Here is an 18,496-nt window from a genome sequence, read left to right as displayed (position 1 = left end):
TGCTCAGCGTCACACAGTTACCCAATGATACAACATAGAACATTTTAAAATAAAAGCTTTGTTTTCACTACAGTACAGCGATTTTATTGGGAACAAAAATACAGTCCATTTTATCTAATAGGGAATGTACTGGGGGTAAAGGGAAGTGAATTCGTCAGCTTGTCTAAATAAGGAAAGGGTTATTAATATTAGCAAATAATTTTTAGGGAGACAAGTTATAAACCTAACTGCCTCATCACCAGTGCATAGCACAGTGCCTGGGAAAAGCAGGCATTTAAATTTATATAAAGTAAGTGAACTAAAAAAGAATGGATTTAGGTAAGAAACAGGTTCAGAGTTCATGTGTTCTACCACTTTCATCTTATATACTAAGAAAGTTCTTGATTGAATCAATTTGCCCAATGTTTTCTCCATGAAAAACAGGGTCTTTTCTTTTTCTGAGCACCTGAAGAAGCCAGTGAAAATGGAACAATAGAGCTCTGCAGAAGAGTCAGAAAAGCTATCGGGAGGATGATTCTTATGACTGTCTTTCACACAGTTGGATTATGTGTCTTAGCCTAAAGACACCAGGAAGTTTCTGTGCTCAGAAATGCCTCCTGATGCCCCTCTCTGCTGCAGCACCCGGAGGGTCTCCATAGGACACTCATTCCTTGTGCTTATGGCTTTGCTCTTTCTGATGGAGTACCTATGAACTCCTATTTGCTGATTTTGTTAGATTTTACTTCTATTCATGCCTTAGGGATTCAATGCAGTATTTATGTCACAGGATTGAAGGGTCAGGACTTCTGGGAAGTGAGAAGAGAGATTCGTATAATTTTTTTCGGTAGCCTGCTTTACCTTCAAGCTCCACTTGTTAAACTCTTCTAAAAAGCCTAGAGCCATAGTTTTGATATAATCTGTGATAACTCAAGAGTCCTCCCTTATCCATGGTTTTGTTTTCAGCAGTTTCAGTTACCTCAGGTCAACTGTGGTCCAAAAATATTAACCTATTTTGAGAGCGAGAGAGAGGAAAAAAAGAAACACATTCACATAAATGCTATTTCAGTATCTTGTTATACTTTTTTATTTTATTGTTAGTTATTACTGTTCATCTCTCACTGTGCCCAATTTATGAATTAAACTTTATCTTAGGTATGCATGTATAGGAAAAATATAGCTTATATAGGAATCAGTACTATCAGTGGTTTCAAGCATCCACTGGAGGTCTTGGAACACATCATCTGCAAATAAGGGAGAAAATCTGTATTTTTTTGGGAGAACTGGAGATTTGAAATACAGAGGTGAGTCTAAATTTGGTTTCTGGGAGTTAAAATTATTTATCACACGTTCTGTCCTTATAAATAAACCCTCCAGTCTAACCCAAAGATAGACTAAGCAATTTGCACCTATGATCTAAGAAGACATTAATATCAAAAATTGCAAGTGGTTAGAAATGAGTAAAATAAAAGACATCCTCTCCCAAGACCCGATTAAGATGTAGAGAAAGATTCTTCAAAATCAGATAATGTAATGCTCCTTTAAAATTCACATTTTATTTTTTCTTGTTTACCATAAAACTTTTCTAAGTTCTAAATAGCTTCTACAAATAAAAATAACATAAAAGGAAGAAAGTTCTGATAACATAGAATATAGAGTAGCTGAGTAGAAAAGAAAAATCTTTTTTTCCTGGTCTGATTTCCTTAGTAATAAGTAATATAACTTATTAGTTATATTAGTATTTATAGTAAGCAATATAACTTATAAGTTTTTAAGCCACATCACATCAATTGAAATATCAATCACAGCTCAATAAACTGTCTATGGTTAGTAACACCAATGGCTAAGTTTAAAGAAGCTTCATACCTTCAGGGATTAATTGAAAGGAACCAGTGTGCTAGATTTCATGATAAAGTAGAACTCCATGAAAAGCTGAATCATAAAAGAGTTCCAATAATATTGGGGCCTTTCAATTTTGCCAGGGTTCTGTACTTTAGTTTACATAATGTTTAACTGTAGAGAAGAAATAAGATATAATCACTTAAGGCAATGATTTCTCCTGTGAGCTCTCTTACACAAATCTAATACTGTCTCTCTTTCTATTTTAATGTTCATAATTATGCAACTTATGTATACAAAAGTGAAAAAAGCAAAAGTTCATATTTCAGTAAGTTTTCATAAAGTAAACACTCCCATGTAACTATCAACCACATCAAGAAAGAATATTACCAGCACTTCAGAAACCCCTCCCATGACCACTTCCTGTCCCTTAAGGATAACTGCTATGAGGTTTTTCTACACCTTAGTTTTGCCATTTTTGAACTTCATTTAAATAGACCAATACGGTGTATACTCTTTTGTGTCTAACTTTTTTAGTCATCAAGTTTGTGAAATTTTCTTCCTCTGTGACAGATGTTCAAAAAATTTTTACTATCATTTACTTTAGAAAAATTGGTTTAGATTATGTCTCTGTAGACTTTTCGACTGGATTTCTGTAGTGTCACAAAAACTTCAGATGTTCAAATTCATTTTTAAATTGTCGATTTTCTTAAATTAATGTATTTAGATATCTCAGTTGGTTGAACATCTCATTGACAACTCTCCCCTTTAACCCAATCTTCCATACTTAGCTGTACTAGCTGTAATAACTCATGAAAACCCAGACACATAACATAGGAATAGGAATTGGAATTCTTAAAAGTATAATTGGAAAACCAAACCCATGCTCACTTCATTAACTGATCTCTGTTTCTCTCTTATTCATGTAGCTGAAATTAAGTCCCTTCCACAATTCAATGAATGAGACAAATCATTCTTGGGTGACAGAATCTGTGTTGCTTAGACTGTCTAGTTCAAGGGAGCTCCAACCTTTCTTGTTTCTTATATTTTCACTACTTTGTCTAACAATTCTGTTGGGCAACTTTCTCATCATCCTCTCTGTGACCTCAGATTCCCGCCTTCACACCCCCATGTACTTTCTGCTTGCAAACCTGTCATTTACAGACGTATGTGTTGCCTCTTCTGCTACCCCTAAAATGATTGCAGACTTTCTGGTTGAGCACAAGACTATTTCTTTTGATGCCCGCCTGGCCCAGATTTTCTTTGTTCATCTCTTCACTGGCAGTGAAATGGTGCTTCTAGTTTCCATGGCCTATGACCGTTATGTTGCTATATGCAAACCTCCCCACTACATGACAATCATGAGCCGCCGTGTATGTGTTGTGCTCATCCTCATTTCCCGGTTTGTGGGCTTCATCCATACCACCAGCCAGTTGGCATTCACTGTTAATCTGCCATTTTGTGGTCCTAATAAGGTAGACAGTTTTTTTCTGTGACCTTCCTCTAGTGACCAAGTTAGCCTGTATAGACACTTACGTTGTCAGCCTACTAACAGTTGCAGATAATGGCTTTCTTTCTCTGAGTTCCTTTCTCCTCTTGGTTGTCTCCTACACTGTAATACTTGTTACAGTTAGGAATCGCTCCTCTGCAAGCATGGTGAAGGCCCGCTCCACATTGACTGCTCACATCACTGTGGTCACTTTATTCTTTGGACCGTGCATTTTCATCTATGTGTGGCCCTTCAGCAGTTACTCAGTTGACAAAGTCCTTGCTATATTCTACACCATCTTCACGTCTATTTTAAACCCTGTAATCTACATGCTAAGAAACAAAGAAGTGAAGGCAGCTATGTCAAAACTGAAGAGTCGGTATCAGAAGCCTGGTCAGGTTTCTGTAGTCATAAGAAATGTTCTTTTCCTAGAAACAAAGTAAACTTATGAGACTGTTACCACTTTAGCCCTGTCTCCATACACTTACAAGTGGATTCACTGTAATCTTAAAGCAAATCAACTTGGCCTGTGGGAAAGGTCAGTTGATTGATTCGAAGCAAACTGTAATGATAATAAAAACTCATGAAATAAACTTTAGTGATTTTAAGTATTCTTTCTCCATTGTATATTTTTTTAATTTCCTACTTTGTATTCTTTATTTTAAAACTTAAGATATAGACTTTGATGACATTGAGAAAATGACATTGCCTTATAAATAAATGGTTAATATACTATTATCTCTCCCTTTGAAAACAGTACTACTCACACCAACTTTGGAGTAATGATAGGTGCATATCTCCAAGCCACAGAGATAACAGATCTATTTATAAGTATATGATACGTGACATACAGCATGTGATAGATCTAGATACGAATGCATTTTATACTGCACTATATATCTAACAGCACATGAAGACACGTCTATGAATGGTGTGAAAGATACAGTAAAATGTAAAAGGGCATGACTAACCAGCAGAAGGCATTTACATTCAACACTTTCACAAACCCTTCATCACAGTGGCTGCTTAATATATGTTGTTCATGAAAAACAACCACCTGAACAAATTATTTACTGGTGTGTTTTGTATTGGCCTATGTTAACTTCTGTTTAATACTGATAAAATAATCTGGGGAACCAGAGATGAGTTATAATTCTCTACCACTTATCTTCATGATAGTAGGAGTCTGAATCTTAGTATAAAATATTTTCCCCCTAGATTTTTATGATCTTATCTTCTTAGAGTATTTTTATTAGTACTTGGTAGATATTATAATTTTTTCTATGTGGACTTTTTAATTCAGTTGACATTCCATTTTTAAATTGCCCATGTAAGCTCTGAAAATGACAGAACCCTATTTCAAGACCTTAGATTTCATCATAAATTTACCCCTCCTTGATCACTTACAAGACCAAGACTTTTGGGGATTCACCACTACAGGCTATTTTAGGCTTTTCCTCTTTTATAGCATTCAAGGCTATTTCTATATTTTTTTACTGGGTTCTAGTCACAGTCTGGTATAATGTTAACCAATTCTTTTCCAGACTCAGTCTTTAGAGTCTCCTAAAGGGATTCAATAATTCCTATTAGTGAAGGGAAAAACATGTTTCTGAGCCAAAGCATTCCGAGTTATTTAAGAAATAACAAAATAAAAAGAAAACAAATGTGCATTAGCATTTAAGAAAAAAATTAAATACAAAAAAGTATAAGTAAAAAAAGTAAGTATAAAAACATAGTAAAACTTTTTACAATAATACAACACTTCCAAAATTTTACAATATTTTTGCACATTCTAATTTTATGCATAAAACAAATGATATCTTGTGGTACTAGTACTAATTACAACTGAGTTGACATTGAACAACAAGAAATGTAGTAATAGTTTTACATCTTTTTAAGCTTTAAAATATCTCTAGGATATATTCATTCCTTTCATTTTACATATGATAAAAATAAGATAAAGAAGCATTAAGAATACGGTGCAATATTATAGAGCTAGAAAATAGCAGAATGGATTTCCTACGCAGGTTTTGTGGTGTTTTGTTTTTTTTGGTTTCTTTGACCCAGATGGCACACTTTTTAAATGTATTACTGCTTATAGTAGTACATTTACTGTGTATTATAGTTGAAGTACAGTGTGCCTTGTCCAGAAAATATGATTCTCTGGTTATCCTCTCACACACTTTTTCCCATTCCTAGTATGCAAAAATGTCTCCGAATATTATGTTTTTCACTAAAGAGGGTACCCAAGTTCCTTGCAAAGTTACTCAAATAACAAGAGCTCAGGCTGACTGGTACAGTTTTTCTGTAAACTGGATATTAAAATAAAAGCACGACGGGTTTTTCTTAAAGCACTAACCTGTTCTTTAACAAAAATTATAAAGGCTTAAAAAGAGTCTATAAAAATCTTACCTTATGGTCAGACATTGGATAAATATGCCTACAAGGTTTTATTAAAATTGAGTTTAACATTAATGGCACACTAATATAAAGGTGAAACTTAGCTTATCTGGTATAAAATCATACAGGAAGCATTGTCAAATATAAAATGGTTTTTGGCTTTCTTTGGTCTAAAAACTAATAAAAATAGGTGCTAAAGAGAATTTAGAAGGAAAATGGATATTGCTAGACCAGAGAGAAATGTTATCCAAGCCCCTTATAAGGGAGCTCTTGTTCCAACTGCATCAAGGGACCGATTGTGGGTCCCAAGCCATGTGTGATGCAGTCCTCAGAGTTTATGGGTGCACAGGAATTTATACCCTGGCCAAACAGGTTACAGACAGTTGCTTAGTAAAAGATTACCCCTTGGGGGAAGGAGTCCAGGCTTAAGGCCTTTCCAAAGTATCCAGATTGATTACACACAGATGCCTCCAATTGGTCGTCTGAAATATTTATTAGTAATAGTAGATCACCTTACTCATTGGGTAGAAGCTATTCCCTTTTCAAGTACAACTGCTAATAATGTAGTCAAGGCATTAGTTGAAAATATTATACCCAGGTTTAGATTAATAGAAAACATTAATTCAGATAATAGGACTCATTTCACGGCACATGTCATTAAGAAATTATCCCAGGTACTGGATGTAACATGGGATTATCATACTCCCTGGCACCCATCTTCATTAGGGAAAGTAGAAAGGCCTATTACCCTGTTAAGAGTCTGAACTGCTCCCCAAAAAGACATAGGCCTATCCCCTTAAGAGATGCTTTATGGATCACCTTATCTACATTCTACTACTGATCTTCCTACATTTGAAACAAAAGATCAGTTTCTCAGAAATTATATACTTGGTTTATCTTCCATTTTATCTTCCCTCAGAACTAAAGGTCTTTTAGCACAGGTGCCCCCTCTAGAGTTTCCAGTACACCAACATCAGCCTGGGGACCACGTCCCCATCAAAATTTGGAGAGAAGGAAAAGCTGGAACTGGCCTGGGAAGGACCTTACCTAATGCTCCTAACTACTGAAACCGCAGTCCGAATAGCAGAAAAAGGATGGACCCGTTACACCTGAGTCAAGAAAGCGCCACCCCCTCCAGAGTCATGGGCCATAGTCCCAGGGGAAAACCCTACCAAACTAAAGCTCAGAAAAATTTAACTTCCTTTCATCTATTCTATTACTCCTTCTTCTTTCCTCACTCTATTGCTGACCACCTAGTTATTAATGTAACCAAGTCAATTTCACCTCAAACTATTAAATTTGATGCTTGCCTTGTTACATCCTATGGAGACTTTTTAAGTCAAAGACAGCTCTCCACTTCAGAAAAGTACCTCTGTCCTTCCTGGCTCTTCTCAGACTGGACATTATTGAATTGGGATCATTTAGTCTGGGAAGATTTCAATGAGGACCCCGGCATCAGCTGGGAGTCTTGCCCCCCATAGAGCTTTTATGCTGCAGTTGGTCCAACGTTCTGTGGACCACTAAAGAGCAAGGATGGACTGCCTCAACCAGTAGTTGTAATTTCCTAAAACCATACATTCATTTTACTAAAGGAACAGCTTCACCTAGCTGTCAGCTAAACCAGTGCAATCCAATACAGGTTACTACCCCAAACCCTCAAAGATCTTCCCCTTCTCTAAGCTGGTTCCCTTCTTTAAGCTGGTTTTTATGGTATGGGGGATGAGGTTTCAGGAACAGACCCTATCAGATACTTTGAAATATGTTTCATTGATCCCCCACCACCTACACCTTCCCCTAAGCCTTCTTCCAAAACCTCTCACAATGAAACAGTTGTTACTCCTCCATCTAATGATAGGACCAAAGTAGACGCTATAGAAGTAAATGATTTAAAACAAACTTTAGCAATAGAGACAGGATATCAAGATGCAAATGCCTGGTTGGAATGGATCAAATACTCCGTCTGCAGGTGAAACAAAAGCAATTGTTATGCTTGAGTGCATGGCAGGCCAGAGGCCCAGATTGACCCCTTTCCACTAGGGTGGTCCTCCAGTCGACCAGGCATGGGCTGCATGGTAGCTCTTTTCCAGGATTACACAGCCTGGGGTAACAAGTCATGTCAAGTTCTCTCTCTGCTATATCCCGAAGTTCAACACTCTGCAGGTCAGCCCCTGAAGGCCATCCAGCTTCCATCTCCCCACATTAATTTCACTTCTTGTCTCTCATGACAGGGAGGAAACTCAGTGTTTCTTGGAGACCTGAAAGGATGCAATGAGCTTAAGACTTTCCAAGAGCTTACCAATCAGTCAGTCCTTGTTCATCCCTGAGCAGATGTATGGTGGTATTGTGGTGGACCTTTATTGGACTCTCTGCCAAGTAACTGGAGTGGCACTTGTACTCTAGTCCGGTAGGGCTATCCCTTTCACCCTGGCATTTCACCAACCAGAGAGAGGAAAAATACAACATCATAAAACAAGGGAAGCCCTTTATGTGTCTTCTGACTCTCGCATTTATTTAGATGTAATTGGGGTCCCATGAGGAGTACCAGATAAATTTAAAGCCAGAGATCAAACAGCTACAGGATTTGAGTCAATATTTTGGTGGGTGACAATGAATGAAAACATAGATTGGATAAATTGCATTTATTACAACCAACAGCGGTTTATTAACTACACTAGAGATGCTGTTAAAGGAATAGCTGAGCAATTAGGGCCTACTAGCCAGATGGCTTGGGAAAATAGAATAGCCTTAGACATAATATTAGCAGAAAGAGGAGGAGTCTGCATCATGATTAAAACTCAATGTTGTACCTTCATCCCAAACAACAGCACCCCTGATGGAAGTACAACAAAGGCATTGCAAGGTCTAACTGCCCTGTCCAATGAGTTAGCCAAAAACTCAGGAGTGAATGACCCCTTCACAGGGTGGCTAGAAAAATGGCTCATTAAATGGAAAGGAATCATAGCCTCAATTCTTACTTCTCTTGCAGCTGTAGTAGGTGTACTCATTCTTGTCCAGTGTTGTGTCATACCATGCATCTATGGGCTAGTGCAAAGACTTATAGAAGCAGTATTTACTAAAACTTCCCTTAGCTCTCCTTCACCTTGTTCAGATCAGCTTTTTCTTTTAGAGGATTAAGTTGAGCAGCAAAGCCAAGATATGTTAAAAAAAAGTCTGAAGAGGAAATACTATGAAAATTGAAAGGGAGAAAATTGTAGGATATCATAAATTCCTCCTCAAAGGTTTTAGCCTGTAAATTGTTAAGTAGAATGACTTCTGAGATCCTCCTCAAAGAACCAATGTATCAGTATGTTCGGCTCCCCGTTCTTTGCTCTTCATTTTAAGGTTGAATTTCCTTGTTCTTTATGTCTCCTTGCCCCTAGTTTCAGTAAACAACCTCCTCCTACCCTCTATCACCTGCTCTGATCTTAGTCACCCTTGTTCACCTGCTCTGATCTTGGTCATCCTTGGTCACCTGCTCTGTTCTTAGTCATCCTGAGTCACCTTTTCTGTAACTGTCCTTCCCACCAAACTACTCATCCTGCCACTCTGGCTTGTACCTCTGTTCTCTTTAAAATAGCCAATCTGAATTAGCTTAGATGTGCGGTCTGACCTTAGCCAATAGGGGAATGACACAGCAGTAGGGGTGGTCAGGGATAAGAACCCCTTCCCCTCCCTTGTTTGGGTGTGCTCTCACCATTGCTCCATCCATGAGACACACACTTTTATAGAAGTAAAATTGCCTTGCTGAGAAAATTCATGTTCGAGTGCTATTTCTTTTGCGGCACCAAAAATTTATTTCCAACACTCTCTTCTAGCTATTTTGTAATATACAGGCTACCATATATATGTGAATAGAATAGGAGATAATTGATCATATAGAGTAGAGATTGGCAAATTTCTTCTGTAACAGGCCAGATATTAAATATTCAGATTTTATGAGGTGCATATAGTCTCTGTTGCATATTGTTCCTTACTGTTCCATTTTTTTCTTTTTTACATCCCTTTAAAAATATAAAAATGCTTCTTAGCTTGTGGGCCATACATAAACAGACTATGAGTGAGATTTGGCCCATGGAGCCATAATTTGCCAACCCTGGCTACAGATAATCCATTATAGTAGGGGACACAGAAAGCAAGTAAACAAGAAAACAAACAATAAGTGCTAAACTAACAAGAAAACATCACTACCTGTAACATATAAATCACTCCCAAGGGATCCCTTGTAATACTATGGAGATCCTGTCTACTCTCCTCCCCCCAGAGAACCACTGGCCTACTTTTTGTCACTTTAGATTAGTTTGAATTTTGTAGAGTTTTAGAAAATTGAAATCATACACTAAGTACTAATTTTTTAATCTGTTTTTCACTCTGTCTAATCATTTTTTCAATTCATACATGGTCATTACAGGAAAGGTGTCTGGATCCAGACTCCAAGAGAGGGTTCTTGGATCTCATGCAAGAGAGAATTCAGAGTGAGTACACAGAGTAAAGAGAAAGCAAGTTTATTAATAAGGTAGAGGAATAAAAGAATGGCTACTCCATAGACAGTCATCCCTACGGCTCCTGGTTGCCCATTTTTTATGGTTATTTCTTGAGTATATGCTAAACAAGGAGTGGATTATTCATGCCTCCCTTTTTTAGACCATATAAGGTAACCTCCTGATGTTGCCATGGCATTTGTAAAGTGTCATGGTGCTGGCAGAAGTGTAGTAGTGAGGACAACCAGAGGTCACTCTTGTCACCATCTTGATTTTGGTGGGTTTTGGCTGACTTCTTTGCTGCAACCTGTTTCAACAGTGACTTGTATCTTGTGCCGACTTCCTATCTCATCCTGTGACTTAGAATGCCTTAACCTTCTAGAAATGCAGTCCAGTAGATCTCAGCCTTATTTTACCTAGCTCCTGTTTAAGATGGAGTTGCTCTGGTTCAAACACCTCTGACATTTCCCCCTCACTTTTGTAAGAGAATCCTTAATACTAAGGGTTGCAAAGGGATGAAGATCCATCTTCTGAAACTTCTTCAGGCTGAATAGGGGTAATGATATTCCTGCCTAATTATTAGGGTCCCCTGTATTTGGGGTAGAGAGGAGCTCAGTCAGAAAGCATCAGTATGGTGAAGGCCATTCCTAACTCTGAGTTCTGAAAAAAGGTGATATCTGGGAGATTAATAAGTGTTTAATTTAAGGAAACATTGAATACGTTTATCCTACGTTCCTACACAGAGAGTACAACAGCAATATATTCCACAAGAGTAGAGCAAAATAAGTAAAAATATCTGAAGTAAACTAAATTAGAAGGCTTTCCGTGAACTGGGCAGTTGTTGGAACCAAGCTAATATGAGATTACTAGCCAATTCCAATATGTGCCCAGAATTAGAAATACTGATTCAGATTTTTACATTATCCATCCCTCTTGTTTCTTCTGAACAGCAGTCAGAGATCACTGGTTGGCTCAGAAGGATTCTTGTTGAAAGCTGGCCAAGAACTTAGCTATCAAAGGTTGGCAGTAAAAAAACGAATTTGATTTCAAGGTTGCAGGGATTCTTACCAAACTGACTTAACAGGATTTTTCACTAAAACCTGGCTAGGTAAGTCAAGAGAGTAGGGTGTTGTGTCAAAAGAGAACAGGGGTGGCTATACTAATATCAGAAAAATTCGGATTTAAATAAAAATTGAAATCCAAATTTATGTTTACAAGAGACATAAAAGGACATTATATACTGATGAAGGGTTAAATATAGTAAGAAGATATAACAATCATAAACGCTTAAAACCATCAAAATATTTGAAGAAAAAACTGACATAATGGAAGGGAGAAATAAGCAATTCTACAATAACAGTTTAAGACTTCAATACCCTACTTTCAATATGGATAAAACAACCAGATAGAAGATAGGTAAGGAAAATAGAGGACTTAGAATAAACCAAATCGTTCTAACATATACAGAATATTTACCCAACAACAGCATACACATTCTTCTCAAATGCATATGGGATATTTTACAAGACAGAAAATATGTTAGGCCCAAATTAGGTCTCAGGAGAATTAAAAGATAGCTATCACACAAAATATCTTTTCTGAACACAGCAAATTAAAGTGAGAAATCAATAACAGAAGTAAAACTGGAAAACTGACAAAATCATGGAAATTAAATACACTGTTACACCATCAGTTGATCAAAGAAACCACAGTAGAACTTAGAAAATATTTAGACTAATGAAAATGACAACACAGCATACCAAAACTAATGGGATACAGCAAAAGCAGTACTAAGGAGAAAATTTATAGTGATAAATGTATACATTCTGAAAACAAAAAAATTTTTTTTCAAGCTGACTAGGGAAATTACATGCCAGCTCTTCTCAGAAAGATCAAAGTTACCAGTGAATGAAGAAGTTTTGAATGGAAAATATAGAGAAGTGAGGACCTGTTGGAGTAACCACGCGAAGAAGCTGCAGCCCAGAAGAATGCAGCAAGACTCTGGCTGATATCAACCTCTGAGCAACTCAGAGCTCAGCCAAAATGGTAGGTAGAAGTTGCTTCTTTCTACACCCCTCTGATGACCTGCCGAGTGCTAAACGGTTGGGGAGCCCCTTTGCGCTTGCTAGCCAGGGCAACACAATCAGTGATGATTAGAGAATTTCCTGAGAACACAGAACCAGTGGCCAGCTCGCACAGCCATACCCACTCTCGCCTTGGACCTGAACTGAGATGGTGGGCACCATACTGGTTGTGCACCAGTGTGTCACTTTCTTTCCCAAGGATCCTCTGCCCTTAAGTCATTGCACCACCAGACCACCTGCAAATATACTCCATAACCTGCTCTGACTTTGGCAAGCACAGGGGACTAGTGGGTGCCTGGGGAATTGTAGGTTCTCTGGAGATCTTACTCTCAGCATGGAGCCACCCTTTAAGGAGCTGGGGAGCACAGCCTGCCAAAGTACTCCCTGGGACAAAGGAAATACAGATGTGGCACCAACTGAGGAATGAGACAGCATCAATATCCAGGAATAATTATGAAGAAGAGGATCGTCTCCCACCTTTCATCCACTGTACACTGTTATGAATGCAGGAGCAGTTCTTCCTGCCAGACCTGGTGAGTGTACACTGAAAGAAAGTGATTCTTTGTGCTTTCAGCAGGGGTGGTGGATCCATCCCTGCTGAAAATGAGACTGTGCCTGCTCTGGCTTTCACAAGGGGTGGGGTCCAACTCCCCCTTCCAACAGAGTGGCAGCACCCTGACAACAGAGGATAGACTACAAAGTTGTCTGTCCTGTACTGGAGGAAGAGGTTCTACCCTGACCCTCATTATAGTGGTAGCCATCAGAGAGGCAGATCCATGGCCCACAAAGGCACTGTGCTGGGAATTAAAGGATGAAGATTTTACAAACAAGGTCATGAGACCTGTGACAGGGATATGATAGGGAAGTAGACTGCATTTCTTCCAGTTCAGTATGAAGAGCTGGTGCACCCCTCCATCTCTTTCCTGGAGGCTTCAGGGCACTCCATCATGATCTCTTCCCACCATGCTCATCAGTGCAAATTCATCCAATGGGCAGCAGCTTACCTGCCATATCATACTCCTAAGTGCTATATACTGGACTACAGCCTGAAATGCACCACCAAATAAAAAATACATGGCTATACCAAACAATATCTGATAAAGCCACCACACAAAACGTATCCACATATCCACAACCAACATGTAGAGCCTTGTCGCCCACCAAAAGCATTCAGAAACTAAGCCAAAAGATAATACATAACATCCACCAGTTACACCCTCAAGGGAAAAAAAATAAAGAGCCCCATCCAAACAATACAAATTCAAAAATAAGAAACAACACTTTCCTTAGATGAGAAAAATCAGCATAAGAACTCCAGCAGTACAAAAAATCACAGTGTTTCACAACATCTCCAAAGGATTGCACTAGCTCCTTAGCACTGAAACCTAACCAGATTGCAATGTCTGAAATGACAGATTAAAAATTTCTAAGTACGGGTTGTAAGGAAACTCGATATTGAAGAGGATGTTGAAATCCAATAGAAAAAAAAACAGTAAAATGATTCAGGATATGAAAGATGGCATAGGTATATTAACGAAAACCCAAACAGAACTTCTGAAATTGAAAAATTTACTACAGGAATCTCAAAATACAATCAGAAGACTTAACTGCAGACTAGACAAGCAGAATAGAGAATGCCAGAGCTCAAAGACCATGTTTCAAAATAACTCAGTCAGACAAAAATAGAGGGAAAGAATTTAAAAAATGAACAAAGTCTTCAAGAAATATTATATGATATTATGTTAAACAACAAAAACCTATGACTTACTGGCATTCCTGAGAAAGAAGAAGAAAGAGTAAGCAAATTGGAAAACATATTTCAGGAAATAATTAAATAAAATTTCCCCAATCTTGTTAGAGACATTGCCATCCAGATATATGAAATTAAGAAAACTACTGAGAGATACTAAACAATATGACCATTCCCAAGGCAAATAGTCATCAGACTATTCATGATTAATGTGAAATAAAAAAAAATCTCAAAGGAAGCTAGAGAAAAGGGCCAAATTACCCATAAAGGGAATAGCATCAGACTAATGGTGGACATCTCAGCAGAAACCTTATAAGCCAGAAGAGGTTGGGGGTCTATTTTTAGCATTTTGAAAGAAAACATAAATGCCAACAAAGAATTATACATCCCACCAAACTAAGCTTTATAAACAAAGAGGAACTAATGTCTTTTCTAGACAAGCAAATGCTAAGGGAATTTGTTACCACCAAATCAGTCCTACAAAAATTTTTAAAAGAGTTCTAAAAATGGAAATGAAAGAATGATACTTGTTAGCATAAAAGCACACATAAGTATAAAGCTAACAGACCCTATAAAGCAACTACACAATCAAGATTACAAAGAAACTACCTAACGACACTACAACAGAACAAACTCTTACATATAAATATTAATCTTGAATGTAAACAACTTAATTGCTCCATTTAAAAGATAGAGTGGCAAATTGGAAAGAAAACAAGACACAACCTTCTGTTGCCTTCAAAAGACCCATCACACATGTAATGACACCAATAGGCTCAAAGTAAAGTGATCCACCCACCTCAGTCTCTCAAAGTGCTGGGATTACAGGCGTGAGCCACTAAGCCCGGCCTTAAACCTAATTCTTAAAGTATGTGCACTGAGGATTTTCAAATAACGTTTGCACAAATACAAAAATAATGTTATAATTTCTTGTATCCTGATTGCATCATTCATTATGTTATGTAAGAATTTCCTTCTTCTCTGAGATGAAATCGCTTTCTGCTACTAATACTTTCTATGTGAACATAAAATTAGCATTAATTCTTCATTGTTTTATTCCTTGAATAACTACTCTCAATGTATTAGAGCTTACAAAAAACATATTCAAGTCACCAGTTATGCAACTTTTTTTCACATCTCTAAAATATTGTAATGGACAGATGTATGTATGTATGTATGTATTTGAGACAGAGTCTCGTTCTGTTGCCCAGGTTGGAGTGCAATGGCACAATCTCTGCACACTGCAAACTCTGCATCCCAGGCTCAAGCGATTCTCCTGCCCCAGCCTCCAGAGTAGCTGGGATTATAGGCACAGGCCACCATGCCCAGCTAATTTTTGTATTTTTAGTAGAGATGGGATTTCATCATGTTGCCCAGGCTGGTCTTGAACTGTTGACCTCAGTTGATCCACCTGCCCCGGCCTCCCAAAGTGCTGGGATTACAGGTGTGTGCCACCATGCCTGGTCCGATTAACTCTTTCTCATTGGTATATTAGGCTTTTCTTATTGATGTGAACACATTCAATATTATACAAAATAAGTTATTATTTATCATTCAAACTTGTGATGGTATTTTTTAATTACAGCAAAAATATACACATAAAATTGACTATCTTAATCATGTTAAGTGTAGATATTGTAAGTATTAACTATATTCACATTTCTGTGCAACAGATCTGCAGAAATTTTCCATCTCACAAAACTGTAACTCTATAGCCATCAAGTAACAACTCCCCATTTCCTACCTGTTGTGGTTTTAAATATAATGCAATATATACTAGCTGAAAATAGAAAAAAAAGGAATCCATGAAAACATTAAATGCATAACACAAAAAATGAGTAACAGTGTAACTTTGGTTATAACTTCAAATGAGAGAACCCAAAATAAAATAACGGTATAAATATATAAAATGCACAATTTATACTTAAATTTTTAAAAATTTAATATTAACAAAAATAAATGTAATATACTACACAAATAGGTATTCAATAAAACTAAAGTTAAATTACTTTTTAAAACCATGTTATACTATGAATAAATCCTATTAATTTTTAAATATTTAGGAAAGAAAACCAAGTATATCTCTTCTTTAAAAAGTTTGACTCCAATTTTAACAAACAGGTGTTTTTGGTAACCAGTTTATTTCCTTACTGAAATTTTGAAGGCACAGAAAGAAGTAATATCCATTACATTGTCAAAAACAACAGTACCTGGAAGATTTAGAGGCAAAAATGAAGCCTGAGAATAGCATAGCAGGACACAGACATATTTCATAACATAGACTCATAGCAGAATGATGGTTATGTTGGTTCATCAGGGAAGAAAACACTAAACATCGCTTGCAAATCCACCCAATATATGATATCTTGTGACTTTAACAAGTTAGTCATGCAGAACCATGAGGCAAATGCAAAAGCAAATAAATACACTAAAATCCATTTTCTAGAAAAAAAATTAAAGTGAATTTTCTAGATTCACTAAAGAATTCAGTATTGGCTTATTATGTCTTCATTTTATTTTATACTGGAACGTGTCTAATTTTATGCTAAATTTATGCTGTAAGGACACCTTGCTACTCTGGAAAGGTTAAGAGGACACACAGTGGGTAGTAGACCATACTCTATTAAAAAAGAGCGTATTTTGATACATGACTTTTGTGACTCTACATTTTTAACTAAGGATAAAGAACCTGATGATTAATTAAATGATTTTTCAGTTGCTCATCAATGCCATCAGATACCTTGAGTATACTGATGGGGATGGCATTTGGAAGAAAAGGAGGAGACCTGAATAATACTTCAGAAGAAGCCTATTTCCACATCTTATTTTCCCTATCTCTGCAGCTCTGAATTTAATTATCTGTATTGTGAATCTGGGTGAACCACCTCAGAAGACATCAGGCAACTGGATGACTGCACTTCTTTAGATTTCATGCTAGTGATTCTTATCCTCTCTCCACCCCAACACTTTGATACTTCCTTGAAATTAGATTACATATGAGACAGAAACAAAGAATGCAGCTGTCATCATGACTCTTTCTCAGGGGCCACTGCATCTGTGTTCATGATGTGATTACTGTGCCACCTGCCTCCCTCTTCTTAAGGCCCTTTTTTATTCCTGGAGATGTGCTTACAACGAGATAGCTACAAACATATCATCTGCTTGCCCTGCCAGTTATAGCAATTATGAAAATAAATTTGCAGCATCATATATAGCCTGAATATTCTCAAAAGATGTTCCTAACAGTTCTAATAACAAAATAAGTTTTCCATAGAATAGCTGTACCTACATGCTCTCTGCTTATGCAATCTTGTTTTAATTAATCTTAAAGCAAAACTTTTCCTAAAATTTCAGAACTGAAGACTTTTGTCATTATATGAAGAAAGACACAGTATCTAATATTGTGAACTTCTCTATTTTAAGAAGTTTTCAGACATCAAGTCTGCATAATAAAATTAATTTAACAATTTGGAATATAATTTTATAAATAAAAAAAGCTTTAAACTATATGTTACTAACACGTTTTTCTTCAAGTGTGGTTGCCCTTGCAACTTTTTGGTAGTTCAATGAAAACCACTACTTGAGAGAAAACTGAAATAGACTAGGACATAGAAGATAGATAAACAGAGAAAGAAAAGGTAAATTAACTATTTGTGCCACATGGCAAAGAAAGTTTACAGTATGTAGTCATTAATGTACTTGGTTATAATTACATAACCAATAACAAATAATTTCAAATGCAATTTAGAATTCAAAACGTTTTATACTTGATATACATTTCTGAAAGAAATATGAAATCTACCGAATGAGGGAGATACTTTATATGTGTAATTACTTACAAATGGAGAAAAGTTTTACAATAATTTTGATTATAAACTATAATCAAGAGATTCAGTAAGGGTAGCATTTTTTTCTTCCACAAACCACTTTAGTTGTGTGCTCACCACCTACTTCAGAATCTAAGAGAACTCTGACACCTGTTTTTGGCACCCCATTGCCTTCTCATCAGTCTAACTCCAAGACCTTCCTCCAAGTGGCAGGCTCTGGTAATTCAGCGAAAGCAAGGCACTAACAGGCAAGTGTGAAGCCAAATGGCTCCGAGTAACATCTCTGACACCTTTTTGCCAGCTATTCACGTGTATTTAATATATACCACTTCCCTGTGACTGACTGCATCCTCTTCTACCAGCAATTCCTCCTGATTTATCCTTCTCCTCCAGCAATTCCTAATTTCTTTGCCTAATAGATGTGCCCTAACAAAACACCTTTGCTGGAGTTCTTTAAAGGCTAATTATAACCATAAGGAACAGGAAATAAGAAGCTATTCCTTGTAAGTTTGCTAATCTCCTCTGTTCAGAGCAATAAAAGTTCCCCATCAAAGACTTATGAAGGGAGATTTCATTCCCCCGGCTTGCTATTCCTACTCTTTTTGCATTCTTAAGACAGGAGGCAAGTGCTTTACCTTCTCCTGGGAAAAGCT

General features: G+C 37.0%; 1 pseudogene; it reads left to right on the top strand.

The window, feature by feature from the left end:
* Window positions 1-2,726: 2,726 nt before the first annotated feature.
* On the top strand, window positions 2,727-3,747 carry LOC129527064 (olfactory receptor 4K15-like; annotated as a pseudogene).
* The last annotated feature ends 14,749 nt before the right edge of the window (window positions 3,748-18,496 follow it).

The sequence above is a fragment of the Gorilla gorilla genome, chromosome 16 (assembly GCF_029281585.2).
Source record: "Gorilla gorilla gorilla isolate KB3781 chromosome 16, NHGRI_mGorGor1-v2.1_pri, whole genome shotgun sequence".
NCBI lineage: Eukaryota > Metazoa > Chordata > Mammalia > Primates > Hominidae > Gorilla > Gorilla gorilla.
The sequence above is the reverse complement of the archived record's forward strand: the minus strand, read 5'-3'. Positions and strand labels throughout refer to the sequence as shown.